The 27,001-nt window shown below is 34.1% G+C and overlaps 1 pseudogene across 1 annotated transcript; it reads left to right on the forward strand.

The window, feature by feature from the left end:
• Positions 1–19,997: 19,997 nt before the first annotated feature.
• On the forward strand, positions 19,998–26,669 carry LOC148283771 (toll-like receptor Tollo pseudogene; annotated as a pseudogene). Its single transcript, XR_015825510.1, has one exon. The product of XR_015825510.1 is annotated as a toll-like receptor Tollo pseudogene (transcript).
• The last annotated feature ends 332 nt before the right edge of the window (positions 26,670–27,001 follow it).

Genomic DNA, 27,001 nt, shown 5'->3' on the forward strand with positions numbered 1-27,001 from the left:
GCCAAAACACGTGGTGTTTTGGACAGCCGAAAAATCTCTTCCTAGTAATATGATACCTCGCACCGTATTCAGAAGTAAGCGAAATGGCCTAACAGCCAGAATTCGAACTTCTCTAAGTAGGTACTCGGGATCAATTACTATGAACGGGATTAATCAAATTATACGTCTGACCAAAGAACCCGGTTGTGCTAAATAAGGCAAGTGACTAGGTTAGCAAGGGTTGACAGTATAGTATGACCGTACAGGATGAGAGCCAAGGTATAGCCTAGTACCAAAGAGTTTTAAATAAGGAAAGCAAGCTGGTTCGCGAGGAGAGCCCTGAGTAGGTGTCTTTACCAAAAAGTACCAAGAAGATAGGTAAGCAGAAAGGTTAGAAGACGACCCGGATTACTTTGACTTCTAAAGCTAGGAATTTGCCTTATATAGGCCACAATTATGGGGGATGACAAATTTAGGGGTCTCGCGGGGCATAAGGTAAGCGCGGGTGGCTGGGGGATGTCTTATGATGAAAAGTTTATGTTCCTATGATTTACACAAATATTAAAATTTCGAGGGCCAGGAATAACTCACTTTTGAAAAATGAAAACCAAGAGCGTTAAGTCCAGCTTTCCGTTTATTCTGTGGAGATACAAAACATCAGATGCAGCAAAACTTTTTTGTTTGTCTGTTAATTTCATTTCCACAATGGGTGAAATTTTGCAGTGTCCGAGATCCTTAATAATCGACTAAGACCCGAAAGGCCAAATTTCCTAACACGTAACAGTCGGCGATTTCCGACCGTTACCTGCTAGTATAATATTATGGCTTAAATGAATACTTAGATATCAATCATTGTACAGGTAAACCTCCTCTGTCGGCCTGGTGATGAAGTGGTCAGCGCTTTTTTCTACCATGCAAGAGATCTCAGGTTATTGTCCCCAACATAATTGACATAAAATATTTATTTTAAAAAGTGTTTTTGCACTAGAATATTTCATAGTCTCTGGACAGACACCTGAACCGTAAGACTGATTACCTTACCTTCATGTAACAAAAATGATCATGATACTCTGCGATTGGTGTACTAATGCAGAAAGGGAATGATGATGATGATGAACTCTCCGACAACACGGTAGATAGGTTCCTACAAAAGGCCGTGTTACGTATGTGAAACCGTAATCTATGAGACTCAGAGCCAGTACATAAAGGGGGGTAAGATTACAAAAAAAAATTAATTCATGGTTTTATAAAAAAAAAATAAAGAAAATATCATATTTGAGGGTACTACTTGCAAACCCGGCTAAATCCAAAATCTAAAAAAATGAGATTTTAATAGAAACTTATTCAGAACAAAATTTTTACAATGATTATAACATTGTTAGTTAAAAATACGGCTTTATTATTAAGAACTTGACTTTTAAATTATCAGGTTTGTTTATAAAATTAAATTGATTATTTCTCTACTGTTTCTTGACATAATCATGCTTATGTCGTCACTGCTTACGTATAAAATATTTACTGATTATAATTGAAGTTTAAAAAAAAGTTGAAGTTAAGTATTGTATCAGTTTTTTTGTGATTTGCTCAAAATAAAGAAAGATGGATTTTGCCGGGTTTGCAAATAGTACCCTCGTTTATATGTTATATAGTAAAAAAATACACTTTCAATTTGTTAAGTCTCGATTTAATCATTTTCTTTCCCGCGGCTGCTCAATACAGCTAAACGGAAAAGTTTCTTCGGCAGAATGATATTATCATCGTCTTCGCATTCAGAATATTTTTATCATTTGCGCTTTTTGCCTTCTATTGGTTTGCTTGCTGTTTCTTAAAATTTGTCGTGGATTTTGCGGCTCGCAAACGGGTCAGCAAATGGTCCTTCATTTCAAAATAAATTTTCTATTTTTTTGTTAGTCTTACGACTTCTTGTTAGTAAAGCCATTTTTTTTATTTCACAATCTTCATCAGTGTTCATCCTTGAAATTGATTTGAACGTCTGAACCTATTTCCAGCCAATCTACTTCGCTAATTTCACCCTCCATCCAATAAATCTTGAACGTCCTGATTGCCCATAACGTTTAAACTAATATTCAAAATTACGAAATTTACAAAACAAAAAAAAACTCACCATGACGTCGACATCGTCGCAAAATTTTATGTAAAAGTTAGAATGCAAATAAATCCAACTGTCATAACAATAACTCTTTTTTTCGGATTTAATTCAGAACACTCTCTAAACGTTACCATAAAAACAATTCAGGTTGTTTGATCAAAAACTAAAAGAACCTACCCTATCATTATGTACATACAAAAAAAGATTTTTAACTACTACTTATGATCAAACAACCGGGTTTCAAATATTAATTTAGCCATCTAACTTTTTTTTAATAGTCAGATGAAAGATTTTAAAAGAAATAAGCTTTTCTTCTTTGTCTTCAGCGCTAGTCATAAAACGCGCATAAATTGGTCCAGTAGTTTTTTAGTTTATCCCGGACAAACAATCAAACATTATTTTGTATATATTTACGAGTACATAGAAGATGGAAAATTATCAATGCCATTGCTATAAAATTGTTGGCATACTGTATGTTTCATTATTTGGTTGTATTATATGTCAACATGTACGAATTGGACTATCCGTGAATAATGAAATAATCGTTTTACTAAAGTTTTACTGGCAATTAATATTGAACATGTCTTTGCGAAAGTTATTTTAACTCTCACACAATGCCTCCATTCTCTATCTACTCACTGAAGACAATAAATAACCAATCAGGTACGGCTAAAAATGTTTTATATTTCCAAACCCACAATCTGTGCTCTTATTATCGGAGTTTGGTATTTTTATTGCTCCCGGGGGAAGCTTTCGTCAGGTACCCAATACAATGCACTTTAGGGAACAATATAGCATAGTTTGTGGTATTCGTATGTCAGACACTGATCGAATGGCTGTAGAAAGACAAAAGGGGCAAATTATGCTCGGTCACTCAGAAATATCTCTAAGGTTGCCAAAGTGCGTGTTCATAATAGTTAAGTATTTTAAGTGTTGTTATGATGCAGGGTATAATAAATATGTTTATCTGTAAGAGCAGTTCAATAATTGATAGATTAAAAAAAACTTTGGTTTCCCCTGTATATATTTTTTTTAATTTGAAAAAAGCCACTTACAAAAAAAAAACATTTTTCATGCGCCATTGCCTTCAGAATACCACCCCTGAGCGATCACAAGTTTGAAGACAGATGAGTTAAAGAAACACTGCGCCGCACCGTGCCTCGAGAATCCGAAACTGGAAGCAGATAATGTAATATTTGTGTTGGAACAAATTAGTAAAATATGGCGTTTGACAAATGTGGACAAATCATTTACATTTCCAGCACTAAACCCAGTACTCATTTTTAATATTCAAATTTCTTCAAAAAATTCTAAAGAATTTAATATTTCGCCATTGCTTCCCTTATGCACATCCAGTGGTGCATAGGGCACTGCATTAGTAAACCAAATGTATTCTATTTCAATCATTTGCTACAAAGGGAAGCTGATTACGTACGCTTCAGGTACCAGTTCAGGGAGTGAGAATGGAATATTTCAGTCCGAAACCACATTCAAACCCATATTTTTATGTCAAGCTCGCCAACCACTACACTATCATTTATTTTCATTATCAGTATATCTCTTCCTTATAATACGAGTACATTTGTGTGGATTGACATGGCTTAGTTCGAAGAACATATACTTAGAATATGGACTTAATACCTTTATTTTATTGTCCTCGTTTTATCATTGCTAGATAACTATAACAGTGCAGTGACTATTTGTTTATATTTTTCTACGTTTTATTGACTCGGGCTAATGTTTTTGAAAAAACTTTTTTTTAATAAAAGAATTACCGATATAGATTGATAGCGAAGCAAAGTACGAAATAGTTATTTAATGAAACTCTCTAAAAATATGCCGATTTTTCTAATTAAATATACATTATGCTAAAATATTTCATTTTCTTACAAAATTGTTGCTTAAAATTATGCCAAGGTGCTTATTTCTTCTTACATTTTATGTATTATTAGTTTGAAAAGTAGAAAGTAATATAATAATATACAGTATGAAGAATTGTTAAAATAAATACAGTAGCACACTGGGTTTACAGGTCACAAAAAATCATTTCCGATCCAATATGAGAAGATCCTCCGCCTTCAAAGGGAATATCTCCCTATCTGGAGTTGTCCTAATTAGGATGTTGTGACGACAAACTCACTCTTCAGACATGCATTCTTCACATATATATTGCGCTTGCATTTACATGTATAGCGTTCAGCGTCATATCTCACACTTCCCGCGTCCCGCCTCCTATTGCAGCTGTTATGACGGCCTCGGGTTGTTATCTAGAGGATGTTGTGACATGTATATTTTCAAATGAATACTCACAAAAATTATGAAGAGTAAGTAATTATAAATTTTTCTATATTTCGGAGATCGAAATAGTGGTACAAAAATCACACACAACGTCATGGTAGGGATAACTCGGCTGTAGGTATTAAGGTAATACAGATAAATTATGTTTTACTTTCAAATATATAAATACATTTATTTGAATGTGAATAAACAACAAAACACATTAATAGGTCAATAAATAAAACTTGCCGAAAATTGCAATAAGTTAAATATCAATAAATTAATGATAACCTAACCTAACAAATTTCATATATCTACTGTTGATCAAACTATTTGCTAGAAACCATACGCAATATTTATTTTATTAAAAATAATAAACTACCACTAAATTAAAACAGCTTTTTTTTCACTTTTTTCATGTGTAGTAGGCATCTATATATTTTTTTATCGACTGGTTTCGAGGCTACACAAGCTTCCTTATCAAGGTACAACTCTACTAATGAATTTTATGCTATTTTATTTTTAACAGTTTACAGTTTTATTTCCAGATACTAAATATCAAATCTAAACACGTAGTGGTTTTTTTTATATTTTAATAGTTACAGAAAACCCATTAGCTGTACATTGTATATATATAATTGGAAAACGACATTTGCAAAATACACACAAAGGGATAAAATCAAGGCTGGTTTAGTATTATATTGTTCTTTACTTGGAAATTATCTACTAATGGGAGAATTTATATAGTTAACAGCAACAGTCTTCAGGCGTGAAAAGTGAGCTTCACATACTTCACCTGTCTGCCGATAGCCGATACTGGGTCCCGATAATTGTTTCCACGATACTTTCCCTTCGTTAAGGGCCGTTTACACGTAAACTACTGTTTATATGTTTATAAATATTGTTTTGTCCCAGGACCCGACCATTGTCCACGCGTAAACAGCAATTTGTAGGACAAAAAAAATTCCCGAGACATCGCCATCGAGATAGACGGGCAGGCTATATCCGCGGAACAACGATTACCCCCCCCCCCCCCATTGCGTGCGGCCGCATTGTCCTCGTATGAACATGTATGGATAAGACCTTGTGACAATGGCGATTTGCTTGACGTGAATGTGTCACTTCCTAAAGAAAAATCTGCCAAAATTGGCGTAAAAAAAAATGTTTTTATTATTTCGTCCTTTAACAATTCCAATACATCTCTTGGTATGAAATTGATGGTATTTTTCGTTAATTCACTCGTAAAAAACGCCGCGCCGCGCCGTAGCGTATTTATTTTCGCAGCGCTCACTCGTAAACTGTGGCCGAATCATCCTATTGTCCCAGCGTTCTATCCTGCGCGGTCGAGGCTATTCACAGAGCTGGGACAAGATAATATTGTCATATCAACACACAGACAAAAATTGCAGTACTTATTTTTTTTATTTAAAATAATAATTGAGGTGATTTTCACAAAAATGGCGCTCTATAAATTATTCAAACATTATTATTTTTATAACATCAATGTTCGATAACTATCAACTTTAAATTGTTTTGATATTCGAATGCCCGGTCGAGTTATCCGTAATAATACACTATTCTACTTTAGTCCACCCGACCAATTACAGCGCGAAATCAACAGTGGTGTGGATGCTTGTGCTCGCGAACCAATATGCTAACAACATCTATGTCTTTAATGTGAGCCTTGTAAAGTTTAAAAATAAATGTTTGTGTTCCATATCAAAAAGAAATTAATATTCTCTTCATATCGTATTATAATGTGATGTACCTAGCTATTTTAAACCTTTAAACTGTATTTCTTTATGTAGCATACTATGTTCGTATTTTATTTGCTTATCGAATTTTAATTCTAAATATCTTTATATTTTCTTTACCAACTATATTTCTTAACACTGTTCTATCTTTAACTTATTTAAACTGAATGTATTTTGTTTGTTGTTTCTTTAATCGCGTTTTATACAACTCTAATGAGTGTAAAAGCCTCGAGCGTGAAAATGAATATAATATTGTCCACATGCAAACGGCCCTCGACTAAATGCCGACGGAGACAGCGACCAAAATACAAATAATAATGCTTTTAACATAGCGTTTATCTGATGGTGATGGTGATGGCCATTGCCTATTGGGAATTATAGCTATTAACACCAAATCTGACAAGTTTTGACATATTTCGAATTTCTCAAAACCAGGCCTTTCCGAAATAGCACAAACCTAAATATATGTATTTCAGACAAATAAACATGAAAACAAAGTACTTAAATGTTATATTTTTTAATATTATTTATTTATTTACGGACTTATTTAGTCCATATAATAACAGTAAATACATACCAAGCACAATGAGATGTTTATGATGTATTCATGTCAAGATGTATTGAACATTATAAACGATCGGCCGATACCGATGAGTTTTCTATATTGACTATTCATATTCCGGAATTTGGCGGTTTTATGAGCATGTACGGGAAAGAGCCGTTTGATGAATGGATATCTGAAAATAGCCTTTTCATGACTCTCGCAGATGCCTCCCCAAATACTTTGCCTGCGAAATAGACAACAGCACTTCGGAATAATTATGCCTAGATAAAACCGATAAAACCGAGGCTTCTTATTCCCGTTTACCGCACTTTACAACTGATTAAGATTTTTTGAAGGAAAGAGTATCAAAAATAAATTTTTGATGACCACAAATGGAATAATAATAAAAAAAATAAATATAAAATACAAAAAAACTATTATACGCGATGTCGCAATAAGGAACCTCATATATATAAACATACGTTGTTTCATGTTGATATTATTCACAACATTAAAAAAAAAAATCTGTGCATTTTCGTGGTCCAACTTTCGAAACTCCCCCAAATACCGATTTTTTCATAAGTTCTGTAGTTATTGTAATTCTTATGTTATTATTTTGATTTTTTTTATGTTACTTTATAATAAATTAAGTGAATTTATCCATTTAAAATAAAAAAGAAAATTACGTGTTTTTCCTATTGATAATTTTTTTTTATTTTAATCATACCAAATGTTAAGTTTCCTCTTCCGTATAGAGAGAGAATTCAATCATGCGCGCACTCTTAGAACTCTTTACTTTACATTTGTTCGAAGTCAATCAAAATTCGCATCTCCCGCTTGGAGCCCTCGATACAAAAAATACATCAACTGAATTGAATCTATACAATCAAAATTTTTATCGTATTGCAATTTTAGACGGTTGACTCAGAATACAGGTCCAGATGAATCTATAAACTTACCTAAACTCCAAACTCTCCAAACTCGAAGGAACATGGCTGACGCCATTTTTATGTATAAAACTTTGAATAACACGATAGATTGCCCTAAGATTCTATCACTTATTCATTTTAGAGTCCCAGTAACGCAGACCAGAAACCAATATCTTTTTAAAATTTCTAAATGTTCCACTAAATCTTTTCAAAATTCATTTGTAAATAGAACCTGCCATATGTGAAATCAGAAATTAAATTGTTTTGATATTAATAACATATCATTAACTTCCTTTAAAAGTGAAATTTCCAAAAAAAATTTAAGTTATGATGTTGCGCCTTGAATCCGCAGCCTACATTATGCAGGTTATGTGCAGTTCTGTATGTAGGCACATAATAAATGAACACTGTATGGTCAACTATAGTTATATTATATATTATAATGTGCAACTGTGTGACCAATATTCAAAAGTAGATATATTTTGAATAATATGTATTACATTTACATTTCTAGTAATATTATAAGTTTTGTATGATAAGTTATTTTATGGTATGTATAATTTTTATGTGACAACATTTACAACAACAATATTATGTGGAAGCCTCTAATTGGACTTTGGAGAGTTATCTCCTTTTACACGAGGAAAGACGGACCGGGCTCTTGAAAACAAATTATCTCACGCAATTAATAATTTTGAGATTACAATTGTTATTTACACCTATAATACGTGTGAGATACAAAAAAACACAAAAATACCTGCAAAAATTTTTCACCTTACCGAAATTTGTTCACAATACCTATGAGTAAAATTATTGAGGGGTTCAATAAAAATTTCACACACTTTTTATTTACTGCAGCAATCACGCATTCATGAGACATATACGATGACAGCAAATTCCGGGTTGGTGCACACGTCTCGCTCTAGCGGCTAGTTAAGAAATCATATCTCCGGTCCGTCTATCAGTCAGATTATAGCATTTTTCAGAAGTATAGATACGAATGTAAAAAGTTTTCTCCGAGTTGCCATATCAAATATATAAGCAGTATTGAAAATTCAGTAAGAACCGATGTTAAAAAAATATTCAATTATTCTAAAACTCTAAAAAACGACAATACTTCTTTACCACATGTTATGCACGATTCCTTAAAAACTGCTGGCAATTTGAATGGTAAAGTTAATCTTTTTGGAGAATTTTTTAAATGCGTTTATGTACAAAATAATCAGCAAACCAATCTGACTGAATGTAAAAGGAATGTAAATTTTACAACTATCCTGTCTTTACATTGAGGTTACGGATATAAAAAAAAACATTCAACCATTAAAATCCAAATGTAGTTATGGGCATGATAAAATACTATCCATGTTCATTAAAAAATGTGCCGATTGCCTACTTTATCCACTTTATATAGTTTTTAACAAATCTTTGCCAGAGGGACACTTTCCTGGATTGTGGAAATCAAGTTTTTTAACTGCCATATTAAGAGTGGAGATAGGAGTGACATCACAAATTACAAACCAATATGCATACAATCTGCCATACCAAAACTTTTTGAAAAACTTATTTTAAATAAAATATATTCTTGTTTTAGTTAAATAGTAACCACTCATCACTCATCAACATGAATTTATACCTTCAAGATCAACTCTTACTAGTTACCATATTTTATATGAAAATGTTATTTCGGATTCTTTTAAAAAACGAAAAGAGGTTGATTCGATCTTTACTTATTTTAGCAAGGCCTTTGATAAGGTATGTCTAAAAATTCTTGTGAAAAAGCTATTAGCGGACCTGTGCTGAATTGGTTTACAAGTTATCTAATAGGTAGAATACTGACGGTAAAAAATGATGACATTCATTCTCATTCCTTCTTTGCAACAAGTGGTGTTCCTCAGGAATCCCACTTGGGTCCATTACTGTTCATTGTCTTTGTAAATGATGAAATAGACATATTCGATGATGTAGAGGTATTGTTGTTTGCTAACGATATAAAGATTTTTAAAATAATAAACACTGTAAACGATTGCTCAACTCTACAGAAAAAAGTTGACAAATTGGTTATGCGGTGTTCAACGAACAAGTTGCAACCAAACATTAAAAAAATGTCAGGTCATGCGATTTTTTAGAATAAATAATCCTATCTTATTTGATTATTTTATTGCAAACGACAAATCAGTTTCTGTTTCTGAAGTGTGAGATCAAGGTGTCATCTTTGACATAAATAAATAAATCCTTAAAAATGCTAGGTTGCGAGTGACTAAGGATTTAAAAGATATTCGTATACATATATGACTAAGGATTTAATATATATATAGTTGGAATACAACTCAACTATATGGACTCCGTATTATAGTTTTCACCAATATACTCTAAAAAGAGTTTAAAATAAGTTTTTAAGATACGTTAACTTTAAATTTGGAATCAGATATGAAACTTATTGAAACTTACTGAGAGAAGAAAAATTATAGATTTACCGAATTGAAGGTTCGTAGGTTTTCACGGCCTTCAGAATATAGATAGTGTTTTTCTGGGTTATTATGCCGTGCCGAAACGTCGGCAATACAAAGCCCACAAACACGGCATAATAACCCAGAAAAACACTATCTATATTACCGAATTTATTTAAGATTGTAAACTTTACATGGAACTGCTCAAATCTATTAGCACTCATTAACTTCAAGGTACCTGGACGAATGACTCGTCAAGTACCTCCGTTTAGTTGCAACAATTCGCGAACAGTATACGCTATACTGAATCGACTCCATGTACTCGGCAATAACTATTCCGACGTTGCTGATATTTTTCACATAAAGTATAGTTTATATAAATCAACTCTTATAAATCATTTCAAAGATGGTGAACGGTAATTTACTTTTTGAGATTATAGTGCTTTCTATGTTTACTTTTGTATGGGTACTATTGTGTACCATATTTACGTGTATACTTATTTAAAAAAAAAAAATATTGTTATTATTGTAACTATTTTTCTGATTTTTTTTTGAGACAAAAGATTTTTATTGTATTTAATATACTTATACTTTGTATCTCTAAAAGAAAAAAATATATAAATTCTTTTCCTCTTAAAATTTTATCTGCACACATTGTTTAATTATTTTTTTGTATCTAATTATGATCTTTATACAATACTTCTGTATTATATATAGTATTTATGTAACATTATACTTTTCAATTTAATTTTTAAGTGTTTCACATTATATTGAAATGTTTACATTATTTAAAATATGTATCTTTTTAAAGTAAAAGGCACTGCGTACCGTGTATATTAATAAAAAAATAATAAAATAAATAAATCCCGGTTGCAGTTGTCCATTTCTCCTCGACTTACTAATTCGCAAGAAATTTATCCTCCTACGTAACTGACATCACTTTCAAGACTTTGTCCAATTGTGTCATATTTATTAATTCTGGACTTACATCCAATCGGATATTTGATACTATATATTTTTATTTAATGTTTGTAGCACTAACTTTGTAGTTCATTGATATATTTCAAAGGAATAAATAAAATTACTACCTGCTAAAAATTCATTTTATCCCAAAATTCACTACACGGTAGAAATAGAACAAAATCACTCTTAAAACTTTTTAGACTTAATTTTATCCATTGATTAATAACAAAATCGAATTTGAAATGTATCGCAAACTTACATGCACTGATTTAATAATTTATAACTCCTCCAACCATCTAACCTCACATAAGCATTCCACATTCCACTTTATGATTCAGCGTTTTTTAAATACCCCAATGTCAAAAATGGAGTTGTTGTAACTCCTGAGAATATAATTCATATGAATTATGCTTATAAAATACCTTGAGTTACATATAACTCGTAATTTATAAATAAAAAAAATGATAATAATTTTCTGATAGTACTCAACACGATCAAAACGATTGCTTTTAATAATAGGTATAACCCGAATATAGTATATAATATTTTAAACAATAAACAAAAGCAAAACGTTCATGGTAAATATTTATATTCAAACAACATAGATTTAAAAGACTATAAACGATGGAGGATATTTTTGTACGCTAACTATTTAAGCAACCAAATTTTTAAACATTTATACAGCAACGTAAGAATGGCATTCTACACAAATAATAATACAGGAAATTCTCTTAAAAAATACTAAAGATAAAACAAACAAATTAGATAAATCAGGGGGTGTACAAATTTACTTGCCACGGTTGTATGGGAAAAACATCGCGGTCATTTAAAATTAACATATTTCAACAAATAACCACTTCTTCAATTTTGAAGATGGAATAGAAATATGACATTTACATAATAAAAATCATCAATCAAATAATTTGGAAATTCTTGAAATAAAAAAAGACGTGAAACAAAATTTAAATATTATAAATAATGAATTAAACTCAAGCTCAATTCATCTTTTATTTCCCCGCAAAAATTAACACAGATCAACGTCTCAGTCAAATAATATCCACGCAAAATTATAATCGCCGCTCCACCTACCTTAAACACAAATACCCCCTCCTCTGCCCCTACCCCACCATAAACACAATTACCCCCTCCTCTATCCTCATTGACACCCACTGTTCACTGTTACTTTTAGATATTTATTTATTTATTTATTTTGTTCATTAACGCCCAAAAGGCATTTACAAAAAATAAAAATGAAATACATGCTAACATACTAAATAATAAACAGAATACACAGAAAAAAAATATGAAATTAGTTTAGTTTATTAATTCAATTAGATATGTATATTTAGTTATTATATAACCCGAAACTAGTCGGTGGTGACAATAAAAGTATAATAAGTGGTTCATGAAGTTCATGAAGGTTCATGAAGAAAGTGGTTCAGATCATGACCCGACAAGTATCGGCACAGCAGCTGATGGTACCACGACAGAAAAACTACTATGGTGACAGAACAATGGGTAGTGCAGTACCAAAACTGTGCAATTTAATACCAGCCAAAAATCGTGAAGAAAAAAACCTCATGTCATTAAAAAAAATAGTCAAAAAATTATTGAACAGCAAGTGAAACTTAAGTGTATAAATATATTTTATTCTTCAATTATTATTAAACTATGTACTTACCTATAATTTTTTTGAAAAAATGTAATGTAACCCGCAGACAAGCTTCGGCTTTGCGGGAACAAAAATACAATTATGTAAGTAACTTATTTGTTAAAATGAATAAAACTTAAAAAAAAAAAAAAAAGCAAATTAATTCCATTCATACATTAACATTGACATTACATTACACATTAGTTAACATTTTTATCAATTTATCCACAAAGTAGAATTAAGTTTTTTGCATTAAAAATATAATATATTTTAAAGTTTTTTTCTTAGCATAGTGAATTACAGGTTACCGACAAACACTTTTTAAATTTTTATACAAATAAACAATTTTTTTTTTACATAAATATCGATTTTACTTGAAAGGCAGTCGAGGGAAACTCTGTTAACTTCAGATTGTAATTGCCCACCTGGAGTTGTCACATGACACAAATAAAGCGCAAGATCTGATGTTTGTATGATTTCTGCCAGTTTTATATTTTATTTTGTGATCCGGGCTTTTTGAGTATGCAGCGATTTGCCCCCCACAGCCTTAAACTTGAAGAAAAGATAGTGAAATTAAATGTTAAAACGTGAATTGAAAAATTCAAAAGATGTGTTGACTTTTTTACTTATTACCCTAAGTTCGTGTGGCAGAAAGATAAATAGTATTTAGATTTAAAATTCATTTCTAAGATGATATTTTAAAATTCCTTTAAACTTATTATTTCATTTTCGATTATTATTCAAATTATATACGATATTTATTATTTCCAACAAAAGTTAAGGGACTCGGTATTTAAAGGTTACGTCATCATCATTCCCTTTCTGCGCCTAATGGTTTATAAGGCAGTTCATTGTTACACCAATCGCAGCGTACCTTGATTCTTTTTTTGTTACATGAAGGTATGATGATCAGTCTTACGCTTTGGGTGCCAGTTCCGGGACTATGAAATATTCCCGTGTAAAAACACCGTTTTAATGAAATATTTCACATCATCCATGTCCGGAATTGAACCTGAGGCTTCTTGCACGGTAGGCAAACGTGCTGTCCATATCACTACGAGGCGGATAAACATTTTGACGTTGCTAAAATAATTTAGTTGTATACATAATATGTCCTTTGTTTTTATGGATAACTATATAAAGCGATAAGATTCAAATATCGATTTTAATTTGTATTATGGATAACTACAATCCATTACAAACGGAAGCTGAGTCTCAGTGACAGTAATAATATTTGGCATCTTTTAAAAAAAACTAAATAATAATAAATAAAGATGAAAAAAAATATGAAAAATACTAAAACCCTATACATACATAACAAACATCATATTTTACACACATCACTCCATAAGCCACACTCCTTATTCACAACAATGGAGATACCAACACAAATTCACGTGTCACGTGTTGTACATATTATTGTCACATTTTTTTGTCCCTTTAAGAAATTGTATTTTATATTGTGTTGTGTACGTAATTGATGCTGTGTTAGGTTTATGTTTTTTTGTAAAATCAGTTTATTATATCAACGTAGCACTGTGCGCACAACAATAAACATAAATTAATAAAAATTTAAATAGCGCATCCGAAATTCTAATCAACCAAGGGCCTAAGAGGTGATTAACTGATGGCCATTGGGTCGATTTTATAAGCCGATTGATTAGGAGAAATTCATTGAGGCTCTCAGGGCTTATTGAACAAGGGCTGAAATTACTAGCATGTAACAGTCGGCGATAGCTGATTGTTATTATTTTTAATTACTGATTCTTCGCAATTGAATGTTAATCGCTTACTAATCAAACATAATATTATTTTATATCTGTATTTTTTTTTTGTGCTTTTGGTGGCATTATTCTGAGAGACAGATTCTTGTTTTAGGTTGCATTTAGATTGCTCTGAACAGCAAAAAAAAAATGAGGCCCGAAAGAGTAATATTTCAAGGTGCTCGAGATCTTCATTAAACTAGGTTCAAAGGGCCGACTAACCGAGGCCTGTAAGGGCGATAAAATGAGGCGCGAAAGGCAGATGTTGCCTGCTAGTTACTTATAATTTATACACATCCAGATTTGCAGATAATTCGTGATTTCCAAAACACGTAGATACCTATGCTTGTTGAAAAAGGACGCATTTCATGAAAAACCTTCTGACATAGTCTACCTCGTAAAACATAGTCTACGTACATTTCTCAACTTTTAACGCCGAGCCGACCGCTTTCGGAAAAAGAGAGCAGACGAAGACAATCGAATTAGGTGTCAACCGTATCGCTCAATTCGAAGGTGTTCTAGTGCATTATTTCGCAGTTCTGTTTTTGAATTATTTAGGTTCTTAATTTTAAATTTAATTACCTACTTGAAAACTATCGTCACGATAATTCTGTATGAAAATGTACTCAGCGAGTTTGTAAACAAAAAATGTTATCTGTTGTATGTGAGGTTAATTGTACGCAATATAAATTCTTGATCTTCCAGTTGACTCCTAGAATGGTTAATTAAAAGTTGACACGATACGCGCATCTTCGAATCATTTTGTATCGCGCAACAAGCGCATGGAACTCGCGACCCGCGGACCAGAATATTCGAGACAAAACTTGAATTTTATGAAAACTATAACTCTTTTTTAGTACCCGAGTTAAATCACTACCAACAATATTTCTACCTAAATAAATATAGAACATACCACACAAGGAATTTTCGAAATAAAATAATTTTATGTACAAATTATTTTTGCAGCCCAGACTTATTTCAATTTAGCTCATAAGAATAAGCTTCATGCTGCTAACCTTTAACGATTTTGATATATGTACTTATATTGTAACAAATATGGATAGTATTTTTAAAGAGCAAAAGCAAGGTGCTCATTTAGCCCTCCTTCTGTTTAATTTATTTGTTAATGTTGTTGTCAATGCGTTCTCTACCATAAAATTTTGGCTTTTTGCTTACGATAATAAGATTCTTAAAGTAATTAAAAATGTAAGTGACTGTCTTGCTCTACAAGATGATATTGATTATTTTCATGACTGATGCAAAATAAATAACCTTGAATTAAATATCAATACATACAAAATAATTTCTTACCGTAAATCTAAAAAAAATATTACCTTCGATTATATAAACTTAATGACCAAATTCTTTCCGTTGTAACTTCAATAATCTAATATAATCTCGGGGTAATTCTAGACAACAAACTAAATATTCATGAACACATTGACTATATCATTAGCAAATCTCTTAAATTCTTTGGATTTATTAATAGAGCTACATTCGATTTTGAAAACATATTAACTCTAAAATCACTTTACTGCTCATTGGTTCGTCCCATTCTTGAATACGCCTCCGTAATATGATCTCATTCATATGTTACTCATATAAATGGCATCGAATCAGTTCAGCATAAATTTATAAGAAAAATTGCTTACAAACTAGGAATCACAAGAGATCACTATAAACTATAACTATACCAACATGGAACTTTTTCTGAATATATCCAGTCTCTCACAACGTCGATTTAATGCAGATTTTATTTGCATGTTTAAGATATTTAATAGTTTATTTAAAGTCCCGACTATTCTCCAACAAATATCTCTCATGTTCCTTCACGTCGACTCAGAAATAATGAAATTCTGTTGCTCGGTCATTATAAGACTAAATATGGTTTCCATGCACCTCTACACAGAATGATTAAATTTGTAAACGAAAATCAAGATGTAAATTATTTTTATTATAAATTGAGTTTTTTTACAAATGGGCTGAAGAAATATTTCCAATAAATTTACTGTATATTTGTAGAATTAACCTGGATTCCATAATGCCTGTCTAATGTATTAACTTGTCTTTGCTTTTCTTTGTTGTATTCCTTGTATTATTTGTTAATATATTATTATTATTTTTCGTTAGGTATACCTAAAATTATATATAATTCGTTTAAATTAAAAATTGTCCGTAAATTTGTTGAATAAAATAAAATAAAATAAAAGAAGGAATAATCGACGTGCGTGCATGAGAAGATGTATGAATGCAGAGGAAGCGAGGTATGTATGTAAAGATGGAGTGATATGGGGTTCTATCCTCTCTGCCTACCCTCACGGGGAAACGGCGTGATGGTTTGTTGTTGTTGTTGATTTAATACTAACATTTCACCGTACTTTGGGTCTAACACACGATCGACATGTGCGTCACCAATGCAGTGGGTACAATGTACCGCCTGGTGAGGATCAGGGTTTGATGATGATATATTTTTATGATGAATTTCGAATGAAACTATTCTTTCTACCGGTTGTTGTTGTCTTAGCTTCCTAAATATGACGCTCTTCTTAATGGCCTCTCTTCTATTATTCAACCAGTCTCAAACCTCACTTTACATAAATTCGTGATAGATACCTAAAGGTGTCCTCCGTGGTGTAGTGTTGAAGACACTCGACTCACGCACGGAAGCTTGCGGGCTCGATTCCCAGTGAGAACACAAAAATTAAACGTGATTTCCCTCGAGCCAGTAAAAAACTCACCACTGTATAGGTAATTGGATTTCCCGACCTGTTGTGTTGCAAAAAAAAAAAAGTTATTGTAAAGTACGAAAATGTTTATGTCGTGACGTTTTATGTATTGTAACTTTGAGAGCAAACATTTACACGGATTCGTATATTTTTATGGAAAATATCAATAAAGGTTTAAGCTCTTTTATAATTGAAAAATCAGTTAAAATATTAATTCCCGGGTTTTATTCCAACGCATTACCAAGTTGGACCCACTAACTATGGTTGCTATCACAGTTTTATACCGTGTATAACTTTATGCTTGTTTTTTTTTTTTACTGTACCATCCTTATGTTACCACTATGCCGAGACATAGTTTTATACTTCGTCATTAAAACCAAGGTGCTATAGGTATGTCTTTTATCAATATTATCTATTATTATAAATAACGTGTAGGTATAGGTATGGTCATTTTCATAATGTTATCCCTCAAGGGTGCTTTATAAAGTGATTCATAAAAATGTATTTGTTGCCTGCTAGTAAAAAAAATATTCCATAAACATCTGGACAACACGCTTAATATTACTATATAATATATACAGGGTGTTCCAGAAGTCGACGTCAAGCCGGAAACGGATGATAGAGCAAGTCATGTTAGTTGTGAGAAAATAGTAAAAAAAATTTAACTGCTCTAGTTTGGAAGAAAATGTTACTTTTTGCCCAACCAAGTATTCAAAATCAACACTACTCCCAATTTAACTGACTGTACTGAAATAAAAATGTACTACGCTAATTCGGCAAGTAACTAAGAAAGTTGGCGCATTTTGCTTAAAGCTTAGGGTTGGTTTTCTTTTTTAGAAAAGTTTTAAAGTAAACATCAATTTTGGATTCTAAGTTTAATTAGATTTACAATAAATGTTCAAACTGCCTTTCTTCAGCCGCGATACAAGCCCGACATCTTCTTAAAAAAGATCGGGTTATCAGACGGGTGAATCTTCTGGTAGTAACAAACTCAGCTGCTTCCGTTATTATTTGCCGTAGTTCAGCTCAATTATCCATTGGCTAACAATAGAAGTAAACTTTTTTTCACCATCGGATTAAAGTCAGGTGAACGGGCTGGCTACGCGATTGTACCAGCCCACCCTATCCATCTGCCCGGGTGTTCTTTATCGAGATGTTCTCGAACTAAGCGGGCATAGTGTGCCGGGCATCCGTCTTGCTGGAACCATATGTCTCCGTAAATTTTTAGTGGCACGCCTTCCAATAAATTTGGTAATATTATTTTGTAAAAAATCCAAATAAACTTCGCCATTCAAGACCTTTGCAGCTCAAAAGGTCCAACAATTCTCCCATTTGAAATTACGGTCCACATGTTTATTTTGAAACGATACTGTGATTTATCTAGTCTCATAAAAAGTGGATTTTGTACCTGCCACTCGTGTAAATTGTGTGGATTCGTGTAATCATCTTTTTTAAATGTTGACTTATCAGTCAATACAATTTTCTCTAAGAAACGCGGGTCTTCCCGATTTCTTTGTACCATCGTTTCACAAAACGTAACTCTTAGAGGATAATCCCGGTGCCGTAGAAATTGTACTAGCACAATTGTGTATCTATCCGTCTCACACATTAGTAAAAGTGGCTCCACTATCTGTCTCGCTCACATTTTGTAAAATGACTCTCTCTAAAATGACGAAATATTGTACCATTTTGGAATCCTTATTAAATGCGCCAACTTTCAAAATTACTTGCCAAATTAGCGTAGTACATTTTTTTTTCAGTACAGTCAGTTAAAATTTGGAATAGTGTTGATTTTGAATACTTGGTTGGGCAAAAAGTAATATTTTCTTCCAAACTAGAGCAGTTAGCTTTCAATTTTGGGTCACAGTTTAAAGAAACATTATTCAGAATTACATAATAATAGTAAAAAAATTGAAATAAAATAAAGATTTGTAGTAACGGTAGTTAAAAGACCATTCCAGGGTGTCGATTTTCTCTATTTTTTTTCAAATGCCTATAATGAAAAAAATACAAGACTTACATTTTTTTTGTCATTTTTCTCACAACTAACATGTTTTGCTCTATCGTCCGTTTCCTGTTTAACTTCGACTTCTGGGACACCTGTATATATAAGTCTATGCAATGTCACGCAGCAGTCTCCTGTATTAAATCAGACGTCGGCGTTGGTATAAATGGGGAAAAAGTTAGAAATGTTTGTCAGGACAGACGCATATTGCCTCATGTTTTATTATCTCTGCCTAACCCTTGGAGGAGACGTCCTTAAGGTAGAAGTAGGCGATGGTAGAAGAAAACAGTTTAATTAATTATTTTAAAATGTCGTCAGTGAGTACCTACCGAATCAATAGATAAATAAGGTTAAAAAAATATGATTAATGCAGCTATATAATAGTACATATAGCATAAATTTAGTAATGATTTTAAATGTTTGTAAATATGAGTATAAAACCAGAAGATGCAAATATCTCAATAGATTTCGTTTATTTCTACTATGTTCATCGGTTTACGAAAATAAAACGTCTTTATTATTGTGTTTACGCAAGTAAAATTGGCTCTGCATTATTCAGCTCTATTACTTATTTCTCTGGTTTTCCTCGTTATTACACAGAAAATCTAAAGAAAATTAGTAAACTGAGTACATACGAGTATAATAATATTATGATTGTTCGTATCCGAGTGCAGGGCGAGCTGCGAGCGCGAACGGAGCGGGAGCGGGAGCGGGAGCGGTGACATCTGCGAGGGGTGAGGTAACCGCATTATCTATCGGGCACGGCCCGGCGGGAAGGGGGACCGGAGGGGGGCCCCACTTGGGCCCATTCAGTCTTACGCCAGGTCAGTTATCGCCGTGTCGCTTCGGGGGGAGGTTGCGCTGCCGGTTATTTCTTATTTTACTGTCGAAATCATAAACACCGGTTCCCGATACACGCGTGGATAGTAAGGGCAAGCCCGCCTGTAGAAACTTTCAGTGCCTCCGCGGGAAGAGCTTCTCGCTCCGTAATTCGAACGGCAACACGCGCGTTATTTAAACGGAGAGTTATTATTCTATAATATTGTGAACAGACGAATGTAAAGTTTATTGAGCGGCGAACTGTGCGGCTTGTTTTATATATATAATAACCCGGCCGCAGGTTTTTAGTTTGTACATTATTTTGGCTCTTGCCAATTTATCATAACAAACTCTCGAGTCGATGGTAGAGTGGTTAGTGATCTTAATAAACATGTCGACACATTTTTGATAAATTGCGTCGAAGCCCGACATCACGAGCATAAACATGACTGCCGCGATAGTGAGGGTTTTCGCGATTTTGATGCTCGGGACGAACGGCGCGGTGTCCGGGGGCGGTCTGGGAGCGGCGCCCCCCGCGTGCCGCTGGCAGCGCCCGCCCCCGGAGCCGGCGGCGGAGCTGGCGTGCCGCGTGCGCTCGCCGGCCGCCGCGGAGGAGCTCCTGGCCAACCTCACCGGCCAGCAGGCCCGCCGCGTGGACTCGCTGCGGCTGTCCTGCACCGACCTCGTGTCCTTCGAGAGTTCCCTGCGACTGACGGCGGTGTCGCAGTTCCGCCGACTGAAGGTTCTGAGAGTCGAATCTTGCAAGTTCCGGTATGTGCCCGCCATGGTTCTATCTCCCTTGCGCGATCTCGCGAGTCTCACGCTGCGCAGCCACAATAGCGAGTGGTCCGCCATGACCATGGAGCTTCACGCCGACAGCTTCAGAGGACTCACCGAGCTCAGGGAATTGGACCTCGGGGATAATAACATATGGACCCTTCCCTCCGAAGTATTTTGTCCCCTATTCAGCTTAAAGTCCTTGAACCTGACCGATAATCGTCTTCAAGATATTTCCGAAATTGGTTTTTCCGACTGGGGAAAGGGGCCCATGGCTCCGGGAAAATCCTGCAATACGGGTCTTAATATTTTGGATGTATCCCGTAACAACATTGTTTCTTTGACCGACAATGGACTTTTCAGTTTGAGGACATTAGAAGTGTTGAATTTGCAAGAAAATTCCATCGCGGAAATCGGAGACCGGGCATTCGTCGGTTTAACAGCCCTGAAAAAGTTAAATATGTCTAGCAACAAGTTAGTAGCTCTCCCACCAGAACTGTTCCAGTCGTCTCGGGAGATAAAGCAGATTCTCCTCTCGAACAATTCTTTGGGAGTGTTGGGGCCTGGGCTTCTGGAAGGATTGGACCAGCTGCGAGTTTTAGATCTGTCCCGAAATAAACTTTCTAATGAATGGGTCAACAGAGACACGTTCGCCGGCATCGTACGTTTAGAGTTATTGAACCTTTCGTTTAATAAATTGAATAGATTAGATCCAAAAATATTTCAAGATCTAAGTAACTTAAAATCACTTAACTTGGAAAATAACAACATTGAAGTGATAAACACGGGAGCGTTTGTTGACTTGAAAAATCTTCATGTATTAAATCTTTCGCAAAATAAACTTAAGCATATCGATGAATATCACTTTTCTAATCTTTATGTTTTAAGTCAACTGTATTTAGATAATAACAAAATTGAAAGTATTCATTCTAGATCTTTTGAAAATATAACATATCTCCAGGATTTAACATTGAATGACAATAATCTTGGTGAAATTCCGAATTCGATAAAGAAGTTAATCTTTCTAAAAGCTCTTGACATTGGAAAAAATAATATAAGTATTTTGAATAGTGCATCTTTTGAGGGATTGGAAGAGCTTTATGGCCTCCGTTTAGTTGATAATTGCATTGAACATATTCCAAAAGATGCCTTTGTAACTCTGCCTTTACTGCAAGTTTTGAATTTAGCATCTAATGATATTAAAAATATAGACAAAGGCGCCTTTGATTCTAACCCTACGCTGAGAGCTATCAGATTAGACGGAAATAAGCTGTCCGATATTCGAGGGGTTTTTAATAATATACACTCTCTTGGCTGGCTCAATATCTCTGACAACAAATTAGCATGGTTTGATTATAGTCATTTGCCGGAGAATTTGGAGTGGTTAGATATGCATCAAAACAATATAACCCAGTTGGAAAATTATTTTAATGTCAGCGCATCCAACATCAAAACATTGGATGTAAGCTTTAATTGCATCACTGAAATTCACGACCTCTCCGTACCTGACAATATTAAAATATTTTTCCTTAACAACAACAATATTTTTACATTGAAACCGGGAACCTTTGCGAAAAAAACTCAATTAGAAAAGGTTGTTATGAATGGAAATAAAATGACAACCATCGAATTGAGCGCTTTCAATTTACCTCCAATACCGATCGATCGAGGAATTCCGCAGTTCTACATAAGCAATAATCCCTTTTCTTGCGATTGCACTATGGGTTGGTTACAAAAGATCAATCAGTGGAATCATCACCGTACCTCTCCACTATTCATGGATCTCGATGAAGTTACATGCCAATCGGTTCACGGAAGCAAACAGAATACACCGCTTCTAGATCTTCCAGCTTCGCAATTCCTCTGTCCTTATGAAAGCCATTGTTCCTCTCAGTGTTCTTGTTGCGAATACGAAGCCTGTGATTGTAAAATGACTTGCCCAGATCGGTGTTCCTGCTATCACGATAGCAGTTGGAGCTCCAACGTAGTTGACTGTTCGAATGCTAATTATAATAGTATTCCAGAGAAAATACCTATGGATGCGACAGAAATATATTTAGATGGAAATGATCTTGGCACATTAGATAACCATATATTTATAGGAAAAAAGAAACTTAGTATCTTACATCTCAACAATAGTAATATTGTTTCCGTTGAAAATGGCACATTCAATGGTCTTTATTCGCTAAAATCGTTGCATTTGGAAAATAACCATTTATCAATTCTAAAGGGACACGAATTTAACCAAACAAAGCATCTCGAAGAATTGTATTTAAACCGTAATACCATAACTTATGTTGACAATAAAACCTTCGTTTTTCTAGCATCATTAAAGTCCCTGCATTTGGAATATAACAAAATGAAAGATTTCGGTCCAAAATTTATATCTTCTTCGATCTCATCTCATATTTACCTAGAAGGAAATTCATGGACTTGTGATTGCAACACAATATTCGAATTAGAAAAGTGGCTTACGAAAAATAGTGACAATATCAATGACATGTTTTGTGTAAATAATAATACTCAATCGGACAGTATAACTATTTTTGATGCTGCCGCTAAATGTTTGGAAAATGCGCAAGTTAGTGTTATCTCTTCTGAAAACCAACCTTTTGCCTTCCTAGAGGTCGATACGAGAATAAATTACGTGCCTTTACTATCCATTATTTTAATCGCTATCATTTTGATATGTTTACTAGGCGCTTTGATTTTCTCTTTCCGCCAAGACGTGCGCCTTTGGGCCCACTCTAAATATGGTGTAAGAATTTTAAAAATCATTCAATTCTCGATTGCGAATTAGATAAGGACCGAATGTACGATGGTTACATGGTGTATAGTGTACTAGATGATGACTTCGTGTCTAGAGTGATATCTCCGGAGCTAGAACAATCGGGGTATTCGATGTGTTTGCATTACAGAGATCTACAAATTTCATCGGAAAACTATTTAACCGACACTTTTATTAACGCCACAGATGCTTCAAAACGTTTGATTTTAGTCGTTTCATTTAGATTTTTACAAAACGAATGGTCGAAGCCGAATTTTAAAAAAGCCATGAAGACTGCGATAGAGTCTATAAATCCGTCTCTTCGAAGGCACAAAGTTGTTTTCATTCTAACAACCGACGTCAGTGCCCTCAATTTAGACATTGATTTACAGTCATTTTTCAAGATTTGCACTGTAATATTTTGGGGTGAAAAACGGTTTTGGGAGAAGATTCGCTTCGCTATGCCGGACATAGCGAACCTTCAGTGGAATAAAAGTCCTTCCAAAACGAATAATCAGAGCGTCCCGAACGGGAGGAGAAGCGTGTCGAGGTATACCGCTTCTCCCACCTCCTTGGACCAGTGGTACAAGTACGCGGCCCTGCCCCCCCAGCCCGCCCCCGGCGCGGGCCCGGGGCTAGCTCCCGGGGACGACTCCTCGCTCCTCACGGGCACGACGCACGTCGGCCAGCAGTGCGAGGACGCCTTGAACCACAGCTACGTGTCCATCGACACGCACTGCTACGAGCGCGCGCGCGGGGCTCCTCTGGATGATCAGGGTTACCTCCAACCCCGCCCGGTCCACCCCCACCGCTTCCCCGCCCACCTCCACTCTCCCACAGGACCGTGACCACCGGGTTATGACGTTATACTGCAACATCCTCAACACCGTACCTAACGAAGCGTTTTCTGGCTTTTTTACAATTTGACAGATTTGATTTCCATCGATACCAGAAGTTCTCTTCTAATCTTCTAAATTAAATAATATCCCAAATAAATATATTACATCTTTAAATTTATTACGCGCGTAATATCCCAAGTATACTATATAAACAATTATAATCTGGAATCATCGTTGATCTAGATTCCTTGATAAAACTGGTTTAGTCATCGCCGTACATAACTTATAATAATACCTTTAATATAATGTAGATACTCGTATGTACAAATATAAATAAATTTCATGCACCGAGGAAACTTTTAGTGGACAAAATTGAAGTAAAAAAAACATTCTACCTGAACACACCAAACAGCAAACAGTCTGCGTACTATATTCATGTTTGTACAATACCATTGTAGTTATGTGTTGTTATCTCTTTTGCTTGATACTTAAATACCCATATGTTTTATCTCCATAAGTCGTGTAATAGTAAATATATTTGTAATTAAAATCAGTAAATTTGTAGGCCTCGTGGTGTAATGGCCAGCGCGTTTGTCTGCCACGCAAGTGGTCTCGTGTTCGATTCCCGAAATGGTTGATACGAAATATTTATTTAAAAGGGTGTTTTCACACTAGAATATTTCAAAGTCCCTGAACTGGTATCTGAAGCATAAGACTGATCATCTTACCTTCATGTAACAAAAAAAGATCAAGATACGCTGCGATTGGTGTACCGATGCAGTGCGCGATGCACCATTAGGAGCGGAAAGAAAATGATGATGATGACGATGAAATAAAAGCAACAACTAGAACCTATCCGTGAAAACAGGGCTCTTGGCCTCATAGAGTTAGGGATACGTTATTTTTGTTTGTAATATGTATCTTTGTATATGAATAAATAAAAGTAAAATAAATAAATAAATATCCCCAGATTGTGGGTACAATATTTTGACTGATAGCATATTATATAATATTTAGTTTATTTAGTTGCCTTTTTTAATATCTCCGTAGTATTTTGACATAAAGAACCCTTAGCGTACAATAAATAACTACAATATATTATGTTGCCGAATAAAATACAAATACTATATTGTTGCTCGTCCATTTCGCGGTATCAGACCACCGGGTCAGCGCGTTTGCCTATCGGGTCTCGGGTTCGATTCCAAATATGATTTACGTGATATATTTATCTGGATGATTTTACAATGCAATGTCCCAAAGCACCCGAAGCGTGGGACTTATCTAATTGAGCTGCCATCGACATACCAGTACAGTGTTCTATGCTCCATTAGGCGCGAAAATAGGAATGATGATGGTTCTTTCGGGCGCCGTGCGTTCCTGTTGCGATTTTATTCCATTGCGGTACTTGATTACAGTGAGGGTAACGGGGTTTTCCAACCAAAGATTTCATATTAATTCCATCGTGTATACTTGCAGGTATTTGGTTAAAAAAACATTTTATCGTATTTATGTAGGAACTGAGACCACCTTTTAATTACATCGAACATTAAGTTTTAAGAAAGTTTTTGATACATATTGCACAATACTTATACATACTTTCCGTATTATGATTTGCCTCTTTATGCCTTTTGTTAAATTATAGCTGATTATGTGAATCACTTAACGATGAACAATATATGTTAAAATTTTTTAAGTATGCTGAATTTATTTAATTATTTTGCTACTAATTCATAAAATTATTCAGTACCTATTCAGTTAAAAATTATTATACTGTCTTCTGAATTTTTATCTGTAAAAAACTAAACTCTCGAATCCCCGATTAGGGATGGTTTATAAATACGTTATTTTATGTGTGTATCTAAATGACACAGTGTATGTTTCTGTTTCTGTTTCTGAAAGCAGCCAGAATTTAATCGTATCGTAGTTTATGTTAAGTCTGTTTCAAAGACTCGGTAATAGATTGAACTGTTTACGAACAACAAAAAATATATATGATTAATAAAAATTGTAAAAATGTATGCATGATATCAATACCAAAATGTAAATATAACTGTTTGAACATTGTATAATACTTGCCCTGTACATGTCTACCTATAGGCTGTAGGTACCGTTCACCGTTTACATAATAGTGCCATACTCATTACTTATGTATGTATGGGTTTTGTTTATCGTGTTCGAACCAAAAATGTATTATATATGTATTATAAGAGACTAGTCAAATGTTGATAATTTACCATTGTGTATTCTTACAATAAATGCGTGTTAAATATATGAATTTGTATTATAAAAAATAAATAAAACTAAAATGAAACTATGTTATTTATTTGTTTTATTAAACTATCTCACTGATTACTGTACTATACACCGTGCTCGTAGTGCTCGTGCGTAGTATTGGACATGTCTTGTTACATCGTGTATACGCAATGTATGCATACATCGTTGGGTGTGGATGAGTGTCAAAATATACTATGCAAAAGATACTATGTATTAATAAATATTCAATATAGTTTTAGCGTTCTTGGTCACCCAAGTAGAGCCTTAGTGGAAAGTTATGTGGCATATACTACACGTAACGTAGGTATCTATGTATATTTTTTATTGAAGATAGAAATGGCAATCCACTGAGCCGTATTTTTCTGTCAATTAAGTGT

The sequence above is a fragment of the Micrasema longulum genome, unplaced genomic scaffold (assembly GCF_059751315.1).
Source record: "Micrasema longulum isolate JH-2025_06_02 unplaced genomic scaffold, ASM5975131v1 h1tg000199l, whole genome shotgun sequence".
Lineage (NCBI taxonomy): Eukaryota > Metazoa > Arthropoda > Insecta > Trichoptera > Brachycentridae > Micrasema > Micrasema longulum.